This window comes from Pipistrellus hanaki (assembly GCF_964339955.1).
Source record: "Pipistrellus hanaki genome assembly, chromosome: 5".
Lineage (NCBI taxonomy): Eukaryota > Metazoa > Chordata > Mammalia > Chiroptera > Vespertilionidae > Pipistrellus > Pipistrellus hanaki.
Window position 1 is genome coordinate 74,063,157 of NC_140507.1, and position 18,637 is coordinate 74,081,793.

General features: G+C 43.9%; 1 protein-coding gene across 6 annotated transcripts in view; it reads right to left on the reverse strand.

Moving 5' to 3' along the window:
* Nucleotides 1-17,758, reverse strand: part of RFX2 (regulatory factor X2) — an 87,081-nt gene extending 69,323 nt beyond the window's left edge. For 2 of the 6 annotated variants that reach the window (XM_084885515.1, XM_084885514.1), the window contains exon 1: nucleotides 17,591-17,758. The gene's annotated coding sequence lies outside the window, so the exon portion shown is untranslated. The remainder of the gene's footprint in view (nucleotides 1-17,590) is intronic. The other 4 variants (XM_084885513.1, XM_084885512.1, XM_084885511.1 and 1 more) reach the window with 4 other exon arrangements.
* Between the last annotated feature and the right edge of the window lie 879 nt (nucleotides 17,759-18,637).

An 18,637-nucleotide genomic window follows, 5' to 3' on the forward strand; every position in this document is an offset into this window, starting at 1 on the left:
ATACCAGCCATGGCAAGAATACCAGTTTTAGATGAGACTCATTGTATAATGCAGGCAGCTCAGTAGTCTTTAGAAGTAAGTGACACAATTAATTTACTTTCTAGAGGAGGGGCAAATTGGTGTCAGTGGGTCCCCAATCACATATGGAGATGTAACCAGGTGAGACAGTCACAGGAGACGTGCCCGTCTTTAGTAGGAAGCCACAGTCTGAAGGCAGCTAGACTTCTTTCCCACATTCTATATTTAGGAATTTCAACAGTTCAGGAAGGGATCATAGCTGTATCTTCACTGACCACCTTGGCAACACCTAACACACAGGCCACCAAGCACAGGAAATGCCACAGATTTGAGGAACCCTGAAACAGAATTGTCTGCCAGTGGGGAATAAAAAAGAGAAAGGAGAAGTCATGGTCTTTTCTAGGGTTTATCCTAAAGGAACCAAGGATGCAAACCTAATTTGCCATCTTTGGTAGACAACATTGATTACTCCCATGGCAAGAGGGGTAAGATGAATCATTCTTATATTCTTATCCCAGAGGACCACACCAAGACATATCATAATTAAAATGTCAAGTCAAAAGACAAAGAGAGAATATTAAAAGCAGCAAGAGAAAAACAGTTACCTACAAGGGAGCACCCATACAATTGTCAGCTGATTTCTCAACAGAAACTTCAGGCCAGATGGGAGTGGCAAGAAATATTCAAAGTGATGAATAGCAAGAACCTACAACCAAGATTACTCTACCCAGAAAAGTTATCATTCAGAATTCAAGGTCAGATAAAGAGCTTCACAGATAAGAAAAAGCTAAAGGAGTTCATTACTGTCAAGCCAGTATTATATGAAATGCTGAAAGGTATTCTTTAAGAAGAGTTAGAAGAATAAAAAAGTAAAGATAAAAATTATAAACAACAAATACATATCTATCAACAAGTGAATCTAAATATCAAGTGAATAAAAAATCTGGTGAACAGAATAATCTGGTGAATATAATAGAATCAGGGGCATAGAAAGGTAGTGGACTGACAATCCTGGGGGGGAGGGAAAGCGGTGTGGGGGTGTGGGAAGAGACTGGACAAATATCATACACCTATGGATGAGGACAGTGGGGGGGGGGGGTATGGACATAGGGTGGGGTGGGAACTGGGTGGAGGGGAACTATGTGGGGGGGGGGAAACAACTGTAATAATCTGAGCAGTAAAGACTTATTAAAAAATAAAATAAAATCAACATTCGTGTTTATTTATTTATATGTTTATTGACTTCAGAGAGGAAGGGAGAGGGAGGGAGGGAGAGAAAGAGAAACATCAATGATGAGAATTACTGATCTGCTGCTTCCTGCATGCCCCCTACTGGGGACTAAGTCTGCAACCCAGTCATGTGCCCTTGACAGAAATTGAACATGGGACCCTTCAGTTCGCAGGCCAATGCTCTATCCACTGAGCCAAACTGGCTAGGCCCCAATAGCAATTATTTTAAGTGTTGTGAGTCAGATGATCTCTGTCAAGACTACTCAACTCCTCTGTCATAGGGTACCAGCCACCATAGACAATATGTACACAAATGAACATTGACTGGTGCCAATAAACTTTATTGACAGACTCCGAAATGTGATTTCAAATAATTTCATGTGTTCTATATAAAAATCATTTAAAAATGTAAAAAGTCAGTCTTAACTCTTAGCTGTACAAAATCAGGCAGTTGGTTTGATTTAGCCCATGGACTGCTGACCCTGAACTAGACTCAAACATTTAGATGCATATCTCTGAAAGAGAGCCTAAAATAATTCTGGATAAATAAATGGATAGGTATCAAAGAGCCCATATAATTATAGCTGGCCCTCTGTATCCATCAATTTTGCATCTCCAGATTCAAACAACTTTGGATATAAAATATTCTAAAAAGAAAAAAAAAATCCCAGAAAGTTCCAAAAAGCAAAACCTGAATTTGCCACATACTGAGCATTACACTGAATCTACATAAATTAAATGAAATGTGGCACATCCTTCTGCATGTAGCCTATATGCAAATATAGGTTATGTGCAAACACTATACTGCTTTATATAAGGGACTTGAGCACCCAAGCATTTTTATATTCCTGAGGTTCCAGGACCAAACCCCCTGTGGCTTCTAAGGGACAACTATACAAAGAATATTCTAGAAATCTCAGTGTCCAGAGGGTCAAGGACACTTTGAGAGTGAAGATCAACATCCCCCTGTCAGGTCTCCCTCCTAAAGAAGGAAGATATAAGATTTCAGGAAGTATCTGTAAATGTGGGTGACCACAAGCCAGAGTTGGATCCATGTTACAAGAGAGAGAAGATAGCCCTCACGTCCTGTCAGTTCTCACACTCTCTCCTCACCACCACTGCGCTCTGATGTGTCTTGCACCTTCATGATTCAGAGTTTTTGGGCATTTCACAGAGAAAGAAAAACTTCTGGATGCAAAAATATTGTAAAAAATGTTACCTTTGGATAGACATTTCTTCAAAGAAGATGTACAAACACTAATAAGCAGATGAAGAGATGCTCAACATTGTTCATCATTTGGAAAATGAAATAAAAAACCACAAGGTATTACTTCACACCTAGTAGATTGGCTATAATAAAAACAAGGAAAAATAATAAGTGTTGGTGAGGATGTGGAGAAACGGGAACCCTCGTACACAGCTGGTGGGAGAGAAAAATGGGCAGCTCCTATGGAAAACATTTGGCAGTTCCTCAAGAAGGTAAACACGGAGTTACCATATGACCTGGCAATTCCACTTCTAGGTGTTTACTACCCAAGAAAAATGAAAACCTATGCTCATACAAGAACTTTCCACAAATGTTCATAGCAGCAATATTCACAACAGACAAAAAGAAACAACTCAAATATCCATCACAAATAAATGGGTAAACAAGTGTGGTCCATCCACACATTGAAATATTTTTTAGTCAAAAAAGGGAAGGAAGCACCGACACTCATTACAACATGAACTTCAACACATTAGGCTCCATGAAAGAAGCCAGTCACAAAAGAAGCCACATATTAATGATAGTATTTATAGGAAATGACCAGAACAGGCAAATCCAAAAAAGAAGATTAATGGTTGTTAGAGATGGGGATTGGGAGTACTACTACTGGGCACAGGGTTTGTGTAGGGGTGATCTAGAATAAGATTATGATGGTTGCATTATATTTTGAATATCATAAAAGCCACTGAATTATATTTCAAAATTGTGAATTTTTGCCTAGCCGGTGAGGCTCAGTGGTTGAGCGTCAATCCCTGAACCAAGATATCACTGGTTCCATTACGGACCAGGGCACATGCCCAGATGGTGGGTTCATTCCCCAGCAAGGGGCATATAGAAGGCAGCTGACTGATGATTCTCATCATTAATGTTTCTATCTCTCTATCCTTTTCCCTTCTTTTCTCCCTAAAAATCAATAAGAACATTAAAAAAAGAAGTGTGCATAGCATTAAAAAAATTGTGAATTTTATGTAGTATGAATTTTATTTTAATTAAAAAAAACAACTCAGCAAGCATTGACAAATGCCAGACAAGAAGAAAAACAGATGATATATAACCTAAAATGGTCCCTATATGCTTTACCTAAGAAGAACTGAAATATGATGTTGGTTGAAATAATGAGAAAGTTAAGCCTGAGGACTTGGTCAAAATTTTTAAAGTTTTTAGAAATAAACTGTTTATAAACAAAATACCCCCAACACACTATACTAGTGAGACTTTCTTTTTTTAAATATATTTTATTGATTTTTTTACGGAGAGGAAGGGAGAGAGATAGAGAGCTAGAAACATCGATGAGAGAGAAACATCGACCAGCTGCCTCTTGCACACCCCTTGCCGGGGATGTGCCGGCAACCAAGGTACATGCCCTTGACCGGAATCGAACCCGGGACCTTTCAGTCCGCAGACCGACGCTCTACCACTGAGCCAAACCGGTTTCGGCGACAAGTGAGACTTTCTATTTGAAAACCTCGAGTGACAATGGTAGTGGTGGTGATATGTAAAAAAAATGCCAAAACATTTGGTTAGACATGTCCTGTAAAGAGAACCAACAGGGGGAGCAATGAATGAGGAATGAACAGCTAGGTTAGGCATTTCACCCTTAGAAATTTGAAACCAGAATATGTTTCAGTTCAGGAGTCAAAGAATTAGAGACTTTCTGGCCAAAAGCCCTAAGAAAATATCATCATTAGAGAATAAAGGAGCAGGAAGTTTTCTAGAAGATTCTATATTCATGAAAACTAAAAAAGAAAACCAGATTAGGTTAGTGTCTCAGAAGTCTCAAAGGATGTTAAAAAGAAAAATATCCTTATTCAAATTGTTTTCCATTGAATTTAAAGTGGAAGAAAAGCTCGCATTAGGGATGGATGACTTCATCTACAATTAGGGCATCAGAATTCTGGTTTTAAATTGTTTGCAGAGAGAAAACGGTCTTCACTATAATGAGAAGTCACCTACCTACATGAGGAAGTTCAACAGCAGGACCTAGAGACAGCAGCAGCAGACACTACAACAGGAGCTCGGGTCCCTTTGCTGGCATATGGAGGACAATGACCCGATTTGGCAGATTATGGATGGAGAGTGGCCCAGAGGTTGTATGCCGGACTGCTAGGTCAGATTTCTGCTGGGAAGGCAGCAGAAGGAATGCTTTGGTGGAGTATCAAGGTAGCAAAGAGTTGAAAGCCATATATCCATGGGGAATTCAAAGGAGAGGGAAATGGTGTTGCTATGTGAGAATTGGCTCAGAGTCAGGGCAACAAGCGTGAACCTGTATGGGCACAAATCAGCTCCCAGGCAGGGCCTCCCCCAGAGGTATACACAGGCATGGGCACAGCTCTGGTGAGAGACTGGGGCTGAGTCTGGCTCACGAAGGCTGTGAAATGGGCAGAGCAGAATTGACTAGAAAGTAGGGACTGGTCTAGGGCGGCTTTCTCTCAGAGATGCTTACAGTGATTACCGCAGAACACTGAGACTTGGGGGCCTCTTAGCGCAGGGCTGAGGATCAGCCATTTGCTGTTTGCTCCGCCCTGTGGATTCCCTGAGACCCCGCCCCACTCAAGCTATGCACAGAGGCTTTTGCATATAAATGGCCTGGTCCTTTCAAATCTAGACTTACCCAACAAAACTGCAGCTGAGTCAGAGAGACCCAGAACATCCAAAAGATGGCCCAAGGCTCCACAAAAACCTGCACTGCTTCACAGCTGGGCCTCATCTGGGCACTTCCAAAACCCAAACAAAGAAGAGGAATCTGCAGATCTCTCTGTAACTCCTGCTGGGTGGCCTCATGCAGAGGCTAAATTTGCACCCCCTTAGAGATCCTATACCCAGAGTGGGTATCCAATGGTCAGAGTGGGACCATCCAGATTATAACTCCTCAAATCCATAAGGGACACACTCAGGGGGCAGACTCAATGAGCACCAAAGCCCCACTGAAGCAAGTCTTGCCCAATAAGGGTGTCTCCAGCACAGAAGTTCTCCCATCATAGACACAGCTGATTCTCACAGACAATTGGCCTGCAGGTCAATTCCTCCCAGTGATACCAACAACAACCAAGGCTTAACTACAACAAGACTGTGCACACAGTCCACAAAGGGGTGCACCAAGAGTATTCACCTCAGGTAACTGGGGAGGCTGAGCCACTGGGCCCTGTAGGACATCTAGCACAAAAAGCCACTCTATCAACTCAGGGAAGCAGCCAAAATGCAGAGACAAAGAAACAGGTCACAAATTAAAGAAATGGAGGAAAGCAAACTACTGGATATAGAATTAAAAACCACGGTTATAAGGTTTTTCAATAATTTTCTAGAAACTGCGGGAAATTTCATGAGACCCTTGAGAATATGAAAAAGGACCAACTAGAAATTAAGCATACACTGACTGAAATAAAGAATAATATACAGAGATCCAACAGCAGACTAGAGGATTGCAAGAATCAAGTCAAAGATTTGAAATATGAAGAAGCAAAAACACCCAACTGGAAAAGCAAAAAGAATCCAAAAATATGAAGATAGTATAAGGAGCCTCTGGGACAACTTCAAGTGTACCAACATCCAAATTATGGGGGTGCCAGAAGAAGAGAGAGAGCAAGATATTGAAAACCTATTTGAAAAAATAATGACAGAAAACTTCCCCCATCTGGTGAAAGAAATAGACTTACAAGTCCAGTAAGCGCAAAGAACCCCAAACAAAAGGAATCCAAAGAAAACCACACCAAAACGTATCATAATTAAAATGCCAAGAGCAAAAGACAAAGAGAGAATATTAAAAGCAGCAGGAGAAAAACAGTTAGTTACCTACAAGAGAGTACCCATATGACTGTCAGCTGATTTCTCAACAGAAACTATGTAGACCAGAAAGAAGTGGCAAGAAATATTCAAAGTGATGAATAGCAAGAACATACAACCAATATTACTCTACCCAGCAAAATTAACATTCAGAATTGAAGGTCAGATAAAGAGCTTCATAGATAAGAAAAAGCTAAAGGAATTCATCACCGTCAAACCAGTATTATATGAAATGCTGAAAGGTATTCTTTAAGAAGAGGAAGAAGAAAAATTTTATCTTTACTATATGTCCAAGTAGTAAAGATAACAATTATGAACAACAAATACATATCTATCAACAAGTGAATCTAAAAATCAAGTGACTAAAAAATCTGGTGAACAGAATAAACTGGTGAATATAATCAGGGGCAAAGAAAGGTAGTGGACTGACAATTCTCTGGGGGAAAGGGGTGAAGGGGGTGCGGGAAGAGACTGGACAAAAATCATACACGTATGGATGAGGACAGTGTTTGGGGGGGATAAGGGCGAAGGTTGGGGGGGGGGAACTGGTGGAGGAGAGCTATGGGGGGGAAAAGACGAACAACTGTAATGATCTGAACAATAAAGATTTATTAAAACAACAACATCATCATCTCTGTGAGAGAAGCCAGAGTGTGTGATTCCATATAACAGGCACATCCCCAGAGACAAGGCAGTGGGTTAGTGGTTGTCAGGGACTGGGGAGGGAGATGAGGGTGAATGCTAAGGGGGAGGGGGCTTCTTTTGGGGTGATGAAAATATTCTGGAACTGGATAGTGGTGATGCTCGTGTAACTTTGTGAACATACTAAAAATCACAAAAGGCTGCCATTACTTTATGTAGTTCTTGCCCTCAGAAGAGCACTTTGGCTCAAGCGTTTTATTCACTCGTGTATTAAATATGAAGTCCTAAGGGAAGTCCCAGCTGTCCCTGTCCCCCAGGAGTGTACAACTGAGAACAGAATATAAGACACATAAATCACAACATGTCCAAGTAGCCTTGGATGCTAAATCTAAGGGCATGCCACCTGAGGAGTCACTGCCACTTCTGGCAGATCAGTTCTGTGGTCCCTAACTAGGAGATGATTCTGTCATCTAGGGGTCATTTGGCCATGTTTGGAGACATGGTTATGTTACAACTTGGGAGTGGGTGGGTGCTCTGGCAGGTGGAGGCCTAGGATGCTGCTCAACAGCTACAGTGCTCAAGAGGCCTAGGATGCTGCTCAACAGCTACAGTGCTCCACCAGGAATGGTCCAGCCCCAAAGAGTTGTCAACAGTGTTGAGGAGGAAAAGCTCCGCCCTAATCTGACATTTTCCCATTCAGCTCAGCAATTAAAATCTCAAGTCTCCAATGTGAGAGAGCATTGGACAAGGGTCTTCAGAGAAGAGTAAGATTTTCATCAGTAGTAATAACATTCCAGACAGAGGGGAGACAAAAGTATAAGACCTGTTTAAGGGATGAGAAGCACATTTGGAGAAATAGTGAAAGACAAGGCAATGGAAATGGAAATGGGGCTGAATGGAGACAAGCCTTGAACCAAGCTAAGAAGGATATGGTTATAACAAAGGGGACGGGCCAGTCCATCAGTTTGGTTAACAAAAGTAGAGAGAAATTTCCCATCCTTCCCTCCTAGCGTAGCCAAGGAGAACCGAGGCAGGAGGAGATAAAGAGGTAACCCAAGTCTGAAGGTTACGAAGTGATGTGTGAAGCATGCGTACTGGTGGTGAGCTAAAGGCTGAGGAAATAGTGCTCCTAGGACAGAGGGGAGGGATGGGCCCCTTGTAGCAGAGACAAAAGTTAGGGTATGTAGACCCCACCAAGGGAGAAGAGAAGCTTACAACCACAAGTCTGGTGGGGGCACCACCTTGTTGCCCTATTGCCACTTCTACCTCCACCATCTAAAATAGCCACTGACTGCTAAACCTTTCCCTTGCACTGGTCTCCCAGCGATTAGAGCCCAGCTGACAAATACATGCTCAGTTGTGACCTAAGGCCAGCAATTAACTGAGTCACAAAGGGCTTCCAGAAATACTTTCTATTTACTCTCAGTTGTCATTTTAAGAGTTGGCTGTATAACCATACCATGATTTACACAAATAGTGAGCTCCTAAAATAATATATCCACAGTTTATGCTTTAACTTCAGATCTGAATGTCAGTGGCCAATGGTTGCTAACAATTATAAAATTCTCTAGCATCTTCTCTCCTCTTAACTTTACAGATGTTGTTATACTAAAACTTACAGTATTGAACTAATTATAAGGTGTTTGAGATTTGGGGCTCACAAATATCTGCTGAATGAACAGAGGACCAAGAGAGCTCGTCACATATAGAAGTCCCTCATAAGTGAGCTCTTCTAGAAAATGAAGACTTCTTTGAAAAAGCGAAAGCATATCCTTTAAGCCATTTTCTGTGGGGCTGGAATTCCAAATTTATTTTTTCTCAAAGCAGGCTACATCTGCCTGTACATATGCTGAGAAGAACAGCAGAGGTGGGAAAGCACTGTGTTTTCTTTGGGTTCTCCCTGGCCAGGGTGGAGCTGGAACATATTTGTGGGCTGGTAATTTTTTTTGGAAACTGCTTCCAAGGCCTTACCCCACGGATCACCTTTTGGACAGAAACATATCCTAGAAACATGGCACTGTTTCTAAAAGATAAACAGTTCCTATTTTTAAAATGTAAGCATAATTAAGTGCTATTATGACTTTAGGAACGGACTTCTATATCGTTAGGATGATTTCAACACATTTCCAAGGAACTAGGCGCTCATGAGTCCACCTTCTGCCTTTCTGTGGGGACTGGTTCCATCTAATCCTTCTGGTCTCCATCAGTCCTCACGCTCCCTGGTACTCAGTCCTTGAGTTACTCTCCCTTTGCCTGCAGAGTCCATTTCCAATTACTCCTTCCATCCAAGAATCTCTTCAATACCTCTTCTGTCCAGCATTATACACAATGGCCAAAGGGTGAGAACAACCCAAGTGTCCATGGACAGATGGATGAATGGAAAAACAATGTGGTCCACTCCACCTAGACAATGGAATATTATTCAACCTTGAAAAAGAAGGAAATAGTAACACATGCTACAAGGATGAAACTTGAGAGCATTATGCTTAGTGAATTAGCCAGATACAAAAGAACAAATATTGTAGGATTCCACTCACATGAGGTCCCTGGAGAAGTCAAATCCATAGAAACAAAGTAGATGATGGAAGTCAGGGATTGTGGGAGGGGAATAGGGAATTAGTGTTAAAATGGAGACAAAGTTTCAGTTTCAGTTTGGGAAGAAGATAAAGCTCTGGAAATGGATGGTGGTGATGGCTGCCCAAATATGTGAATGCACTTAATGCCACTGAATTGCACACTTAAACTGTTAAAATAGTAAATTTTAATGTTTCAAATTTTTATATTTTGCCAGTTTTAAAAAAAACTCACTTTCCTCTGATTCTTAATTGGTTTCCTGCTCCTTGAAGGCTGTGCTCTGGCCCTCTATGCTCCCTCTCCAACCTCTCCCTGGGTGATCTCATCTGTTTTTATGACTGAAATGACCAATTGTACGCTGACAGCTCCTAGATCCTGACTCCAGCCTGTCCCCCTCAGTTACAGACCCTGAAATCCAGTTGTACATACTAGAAAAGGGCCCCAGTTAAGTGTCCCACAGACATCTCAAGCTGGGCAAGCCCATGACTGAACTCTCCCCACCCCCATCCAAACACAGCTTCTCCTGTGGTCCCTCACTCATTGAAGCAACATGTTCCACCTGATCCCCAAAGTCAGACATCTGGGAATTACTCTGGGGTCCTCCTGTCTCTTGTCCCACAGCAAGTCACCAAGTCTCAGAGAACCCCACAATTCTGTCTTCCCCAGTACCCCCAAGCTGGGGCTGTCAGGCAGGTCCTGTCGCCCTTCATCTGAACTATGGCAACATTAATCTCTTCCACTGCCAACATCCAGACTCCAACATTCCTGGTGCATCTACAAAAATCAAGCCTGCTCATAAAGTTGCTTCCACATATACCTCTCAGCCCAGCACCAGAGAGACAAATCCCTTTTGTCTAGCTGGGGATCGCAAATGTTTCCTGTAAAGGCCCAAACAGTAAATATTTTAGGCTTTGCGATCCACATTCTACCTCTGTCACAAATATTCAACCCTGCCATTGCCATGCCAAAACTGTCAGAGATGGTAGGTAAACGAATGGGTGTGGCTGTGTGCCAATAATACTTTACATACAAAAACATGCTGCAGTTGGCTGATACTTGCTCTCCTCCTAATCATTCTTGTATTCTGCATTCAACTTGTTGAAAACACAGCCACACCACTACTCTACTTACAGACGGTCTGCAGGACATCAGTACCCAGAATCAGCTTAAATCCATCTCCTGGACACCTCTCTTGGACACTCCTCTGTACATTCACTCACTGTGCCATACAGAGACAGCAATACCTAGTCAGGCACATATGCAGCACAGTCCCTTTTTGAAGCCTGTTTCCTTTCCCGGTAAGTATTTGGTCTTCATAACCTCATAGGATAGTACTCAACTGAGAGAACAATGAATGAATGAATGACAAATATCAGAGACTCAGAAAGAAGATCTTCCAGCAAAGGACTGGACACCACAGATCTGACAATTACAGGCAGAGGAGAAATCCACCAACAATCTAATTCATACTTAGAACAGCATCCAGACTCTTCCCCATAGCTTCTGCCTATCCCCCGCCCCCCTCTTTTTGCTCCCAGGCATCAGACACACAGCTGCCTTTCTCAGCCTTGACCAGTCCCAGCTCATTCCTCTTGCCCCAGGACCTTTATACCTGCTGCCCCTCCCCCCTCCACCTGGAAGGCTCTTCCCTCTGAAGTCCACAGGGCTACTCGCAGTCACCATTTCAGTCTCAGCTCAACTGTCACCTCCTAAAAAGTTTCCCTGGACACCAATAGTCCGGTTCTTAGCACACACATACACTCAAAATAACTGCAAATATCTTAGTAGAAATAGGCTTACTGTAACAGGACCTTACAATTGCTTTGTTGGGTCATTATATATGTTTTACATATTTTTAATGGTTTTATAAGTTTTTTGAAACATTGACTATGGCAGCTGTAATTTGATTCACTGTATCTGAAATCCACTTGCTGTATGTATCACCTACAAGTTTGGGAAGTCAACTATATTTTTCAGAAAGTCATTGCAGTCACAAAAATAAAAATTAAGGAGTTGCCAGAGCATAAACCATACAAAGCCTATGTATCATAAAACAGGAATGCATTTCAGGAAAAAATAAGTGAACTGCAGTAAGGAGCAAAGCCAAGGCCACCTGCCCCTGAGGGCTTAACTCAAGTCCTGGCATGAAGACCAGGTCTTACCTCCAAGTGGCTGATTCCAGACTTCTAGCAGTGGCATTCAAGAGCCAGTGATAACAGAGAAGAGAAACCAGTGTTTAAATGTCCTCATCTCTATGTTCTGCCTACAGGGCTGGTCACTCCACAAAACCTACTCCAAGAGTATGATGTTTGGGGTGTAATTTCAGAAGGATCTAAACCACAACCAAGATGTGGGACTGTGAGTGGCTTGTTGGTGTTTCATGATTGCAGAGAACTTACGTTTTTATCCCATATTTATCCCAATGGATTTCCACGCTAATGGAAGGGCATTTCCCACCCAAAAACAGGCAGCGTGAGGCTTGCCCACTCAATCAGGCAAGACATACTCACTCACTGTCTACTCAGCATGGTACCGGGCAGGAAACCAAAATAAAAAAGTAATCTCAGCCGAAACCGGTTTGGCTCAGTGGATAGGTCCCAGGTTCAATTCTGGTCAAGGGCATGTACCTTGGTTGCGGGCACATCCCCAGTAGGGGGTGTGCAAGAGGCAGCTGATCGATGATTCTCTCTCATCGATGTTTCTAAATCTCTATCCCTCTCTCTTCCTCTCTGTAAAAAATCAATAAAATATATTTTAAAAAATATAATAATCTCAGGCCACTTCAATTTATCCCCTTAATAATAATAATAATTATTATTATTATTATTATTATTACTCTTCATTGAGTAGCTATTATGTGCCAGGACCTGTACTAAGGAGTTTATAGATATTATTTCTAACAAAGCAATCATAAAGCTACTATTACCTATTTCACAGATGCCAAATCTTACCTGCAGTCAGAGAGCTAATAAACGAAGGTGCCACACTTTAAGCACCTCTGCGGGCCCCAAAGCCCACCTCTGCAACATGTTCTACATACAACTTGCAGTTTTTCCTTTTCTCTTCCCTCTGCTCTGTTCATCTAATCTGAGCCGCACTGAGTCTCATAAATGGGTGTATGGATCAGATAAGGAACAACTCTTAATTTCTACATATGCTTTCCCATAGCTGAGCAGGAAACCATTTATTCATTTAACAAATATTTATCAAGAGCTGACTAGTGCCAGAATTATTCTCAGCCCCAGGAGCACAGAAGTTCATAAAACACAGAGCTTCTTTCCCTAACGGAGATGACATTCCAAGAGGAGATAATAATAATAAAATCAATATGCAAAATACACAGTGTGTTAGACAGTGATAATGCTAAGGCCAAGAAAGCAGGGAAGGGAGCTAAGAGAATGGCATCACATTCAAGTGGGAAGGTGACAAGTTTGAAAAGGACTAAAGACAATGAGGGGGCAATTTCTCCCAAACCCCCATTATCTGGGCCAATAACTTTCTGGAGAGAGGGTTTGAGGAACTTCTTGGAGGCCAGTAAGTAGTGGAGTGAGCACAGGGGATCATGGTTGAGATGAGGCCAAACAAAGAGATATTGAGATGCCCTGAAGGTGTGGCGCAGTTGGTTGGAGCATCGTCCCATACACCAAAAGGCTGTGGGTTTGATTCCTAGTCAGGGCACATACCTAACTTGTGGGTTCAATCCCCAGTAGGAGTGCCTACAAGAGGCAACTGATCAATGTTTCTCTCTTACATCGATGTTTTTTTCTCTTTTCCTATCCCCAACCACCCCCCCGCCCCCCCAAAAAAATCAATAAACATATCTTTTTTTGTTTGTTTTTTGTTTAAATATATTTTATTAAGTTTTTACAGAGAGGGAGAGAGAGGAATAGAGAGTTAGAAACATTGATGGGAGAGAAACATCAATCAGCTGCCTCCTGCACACCTCCCACCAGGGATGTGCCCGCAACCAAGGTACATGCCCTTGACCGGAATCAAGCCTGGGACCTTTCAGTCCGCAGGCCAACGCTCTATCCACTGAGCCAAACCATTTTCCGCAATAAACATATCTTTGGATGAGGATTTTAAAAAAGAGATTTTGGGGTGGGTCTGGGATGGAGGGAGAACTTTGGCTTTTGCTCTAAGTGAAATGGGAACTGAGGAATACACAACAACATGACCCCGTCCCCTTCCAGGTTTACAGGCTAAAATCATCTGGGCAACAGGTGATGGTGGCTTGGAAAAGGGGGTAGGCAGTAGAAGTGGCCAGTCATGTTAGATTCTAGGTCCCCACTAAAGGTGGAGCAGGCAATTTTGCAGCTGACTTGAGAGAAAGAATAATGGAGAACAATGCCAAAGTTTTGGCCTTAGCAGCTGAGAGAAGCCAGTAGATACTTATGAAGGGAGGCCAGAGCCTGGGATGAGCAGAATTGGGGGCACTATCTTGAGCTCTGTTTGGCCACCTCGTGTTTAAATTGCCGTCAGAATCATCTGGATGTGTCTACAGGCAGCTGGCCAGGCTTTTCTGCTGGGAAGCTCTCGGAAACCTATCTCCTCATTCGTCATCTTAGTCTGAGCTTCCCAAGGACGAGTTCCCCCAGACTCACCCACTCCTTATCCCATATTTTACTACTTGGTTCTGTGTCTTCCGCTACTCAAGTTCTCCCACTCTTATTTTTTCCTCTAAGAATCAGTTTGCTGACTTTGGGGTTTACAAAAAGTATGTAGGCAGTTATCAGTTTTCTAATTCCCAGTGCATATTCCATTCATTCATTGGACAAAATAAGTACACACAGTGTCAAGCATGTGTCTAAGAAAACATGGCCTGTGGTGGAGCTAACTGTCATTTACATTGTAGAAAGGGAATAAAAATGCCCTTTTAAAAAATCATCTCAGAGGAAGGAAAAGAGAAAGAGAAGGGTTGGGAAAGAGCATTGCCTTCAATGAAATACCTCCTTCTAAGTGCCCAGACCAGAGGCTGAACCCGAAACCAGGAATCAAACCCAACACCTTGTGGTGCATGGGATGATGCTCCAACCGACTGAGCCACACTGGCCAGGGCAAAAGACCCTTTTTATATGTAAGTCTACATTCCCTTGTAACAGTGGTTGGCAAACTCATTAGTCAACAAAGCCAAATATCAACAGTTCAACGATTAAAATTTCTCTTGAGAGCCAAATTTTTTAAACTTACACTATATAGATAGGTACATTGTTATGAACTTAGTTAGGGTACTCCTAAACTGGCCTTTGCTAAAAACTCAAGGGGCCAAAGAGCCGCATGTAGCTCTCGAGCCACAGTTTGCTGACCACTGCCTTATAATAATGCCCAAATCCAAAAAGCTCTGAAAACAGGAAATTTCTGGCAAATTTGGCACAGACTCACTTGGCAACAAATCTGACCTGAACTGACAAGAGGTTATTGATGGTCCTTATCTATCCTATTTAGCGGGAATCTGCATAAAGTCCCATGCAGATATATGAGTGTATGTTTGGATGTGTCCTGGGTGGGGCTTTCAGACACTAGGTTAGAACTTATACTTCCCTGTCCCAGAGTTCATGAGGGTTCCCCCAAGCAAGATAATTTTTCTGAGAACTTATTTGTTAAATAATATCACATTTTACAAACAAATAGGTGTATATGAGGGGAGCCTATTATTTAAGTTATTGGTCAACCTGCAGTTAATTAAAAAAAATCAAATATATTATGATATGACTCCTTTAGTCTCTGGAATTTTATGAGCAAAACAACCACACATGACTATAAAAAACCCACAATAACATCCGAACTTTTGACTCAATTATAATATTAAAGTTAAATTAATTAAATATTGATCGATATTAATATTATAACTCCAATATGAAACGACAATTTTAATCTAAAGAATAAAGAGCCAGATAAACAATTTCAAAGCATCTCCATTTCTGGTGCATGGCTCCATGCCGGCAGTGCTTCTGTGATAAATGTAGTTAATAGATGAATATTAAGGTAATTTGTGCCCTTCACCCAGAAAGCAAATATCATCTGAATGTCAAAGGACTTGTTCTGCTAATTGGGGATAATTAATAACTCTGTCCTGTCCTCCTGATTCCCCTTTTGAGCGTTTGATGTTTTATTTGGAAGAAGAGATAAATGTACCTAAAGGGCTAAGTAATTCAGTATTGCTTTTACTTAGGGGCAAACCATTTCTGAACTCACTCCTGACCCAAATCAGTTGGAATATCACAGGATCACAGAACCGATGATCGTTTCCATCATATATTATATTACAGGAAGTCTTAACAAAAACTACCAGGTCCCCTCCCACACTTCATCAAGCCTGTGGGAGAAAAAGCGCTGGTCATTATGAAAATTAACTCCCTTTTTCTGGGGAGGGCTTACCACAAACTTATTTCTTTGGTCAGAGCAGGTTGAGTAGCCATTTCCAAGGTTATTTTAGAGTCAGTTCAAATATTTCAACTTGAGTGGGTAACACCCCCTCTGCTTCCCAGGACAGAGGGTAAAGGTCTTTATATGAGCAAATGAAGAATATTTCAGAGCATGAAGCAAAAAGATGAAAACATATTGAAAATATGTGCAGTCATTAAAAAAAACCTGTTGTTAATGTTTTGTGTTATTATTATTATCATTTTGTTGGGGAAGTCAGAACTGATATTTTGGAATTGCAAAGATAAAGCTGATTGGGCGGGGGGACGGGGAGGAACGACGACTCATGGGAGTCTGCACTGACTGTTTATTGCACAAAACAAGGAAATAATTAGAGGAAGGCATCACACGGAGACGCAGGCATGAGGTCTACGGGGGAAGCGCAGCCCTGGACTCCTGCGCTGCATCCTGCCCTTGTCCCTCATTCCTGTGGGGCAACCAGGAGGTTAAAATTAAAACGATGAACCACCCCCGTCGCCGCCCTAATGGCAGGGTCAGCTCGGCCCCGGGGACCCTTGAAATAGCCACTAGGAAACCCAACTCTCCTAGCGCAGCGGAGAGAAAACACCCACAGGGACGGAGCCGGAGCCGGAGGGAGCGCCGCGGCTCCGCGAGTGCGAAAGGGAAAGGAATAAAGAGCTGGGGTGGGGGTGCATTTTAGGGGTGGGGCTTGGGTGTACACAGACACACACACACACACACACACACACACACACACACAGGAGAACCGCAGGAGAAAATGCCACCGATGAATGAGTTTGGGCCACAAGTTGGACTCGAACAAAATCATAAGATAATAATAATAATAATACCTTTTGGTGAAACTTTTCTCGCTTCGCGATCAGTCCAAATAGGGGGGGTGCGAGGCGCGGAGGTTAAGTGGAGTTCAGCGGGAAGGGGCTGTCAAAGGAGCTAAAAAGCTCCAGGATTTTGGGGGGCGGCGGTGGGGAAGGGGGAGTGAAAAACGGGTTCCCAGGAAGCCAGATTCTCCGGAGTTTGTTGTGAAGGAGTGAGAAGGAGGAGGGGTTCTCCTCGAGACCAGCGCACCGACTTTTGGTTAAAAAGGGGGAAAGCGGTTCCAGGGGCGCCCTCAAACTCAGGGTGCTTGGGGAGTCAGCACGAGAAGAGGGTCCCAGAAGCACTCCAAATCCAGGAATTTGGGGTAAAGGTGAAGAGAGTCTTCGAGGCCGTTCTGATTGGAAGTTTGAGGTTGAGAGAGGGAAGGGTTCCGGGAACCCCAACTTTAGAAGTTGAGGGAGTCAAGGGAAGAAGAAAAGGGGCCCCACGGGCGCTTCTAATTCAGGCAGCTTCATGGAAGTTTGAGAGAGGTTATGGGGCGCCCCCCCATCCTGAGATTTTGAAGGTAAGATGGAAAGGAGTCCCCGGGCACACTACCCCGGAAGTTTTATAAAAGTGAGGCGACGGGTCCCGACCTCCTCCCGAGTTTGGTTAAAAGGAGGGAGAGGGTCTCAGGGAGCCCCTAAACTCAGCCACCGCTGCGGGGCTGGAGTGCGAAGGCGGGTCCCGCGGGCGCGCTGTCGGGACGTTTAGATGGACGGCGGGGGGGTGCGATGCTCGCCCCCATCCCCAGTCCAGGACCCCCGCCGCCCCCCGGCACTCCCCGTCCCGGCCAGCCCGGGCGGTCGCATCGGTCACCTGGAGTTCGGGCCGGGAGTTCGGGCAGCGGCTCCCGCGGCGGCGGCGGCTGCTGCGTGTTGGTCCCCGTTGGTAAGTAACAGTCTCCACGGCTACAGTCTCTATGGCGGCGGCGGTGGCGGCGGCGGCTCCTCCTCGAGCTCCCGCCGACCGCCTCGCGCCGCCCGCCCGCCGAGACTGGGCGGGGCGTTGTTACCGGCAACGGTTACCAGGCTCCACGCCCCGCCCCTTCAACGGCCCGCCCACGCCCGCCCCCAACGGGCGCGGGAGGGCAGGGCGAGCGGTTTTGCGGCGTCCCATTGGTTGAACGCTGTGCCTGTCTGAAAGGGGCGTTCCCAGCGAGGAAGAGGACGAGGCTCGACCTATCGCCGCGATGAGGGGCGGGGCTTGGCGGGAGGCGCGCGGGCTCGCAAGGTTGAAGAGCGGGTGGCGCGCGGGGGACCCCGGCTCGCGGCGCGGCTCCCGGAAGGCCGAGTTTCCGGAACCCGCGGGCACTCGTTTATTTCCCAGGCGGTGTAGGGGTAACCGGGCCCTGCCAGGGTCCGGCGTCACCCCGCTCTGACGTGCGGGCGCCAGCTGCCTGTTGTCCATAGCCTACAAGCTGAAAAATGTTAATTTTTTTTTATTTAAATGATTTTAAAAAATCAAAAGAATCTTGTGGCATGTGAAAAAAACATGAAACTTCTTATTTGACGGAATCCAGTATTTTCAACGCCTTCAAAGTTTGGCAAACTGGTCTGGGGACCAAGTTCTGTGTGCTTGTGTGTGTAAATAAAATGTTACTGAAACACAGACTCTCAACTTCCTTTGAGATACAAGGGCCCTAACTGGTTTTGCTCAGTGGTTAGAGCGTCGGCCTGCGGACTGAAGGGTCCCGGGTTCGATTCCAGTTGAAGGCATGTACTTTGGTTGCGGGCACATCCCCAGTGGGAAGTGTGCAGAAGTAAAAATAAATAAATAAAATAAAATATATTTCTTTAAAAAAAAAGAGAGAGAGAGAAGGCAGCTTTCACACAACACAATAGTGGACAGTTGAGTAGTTGCACA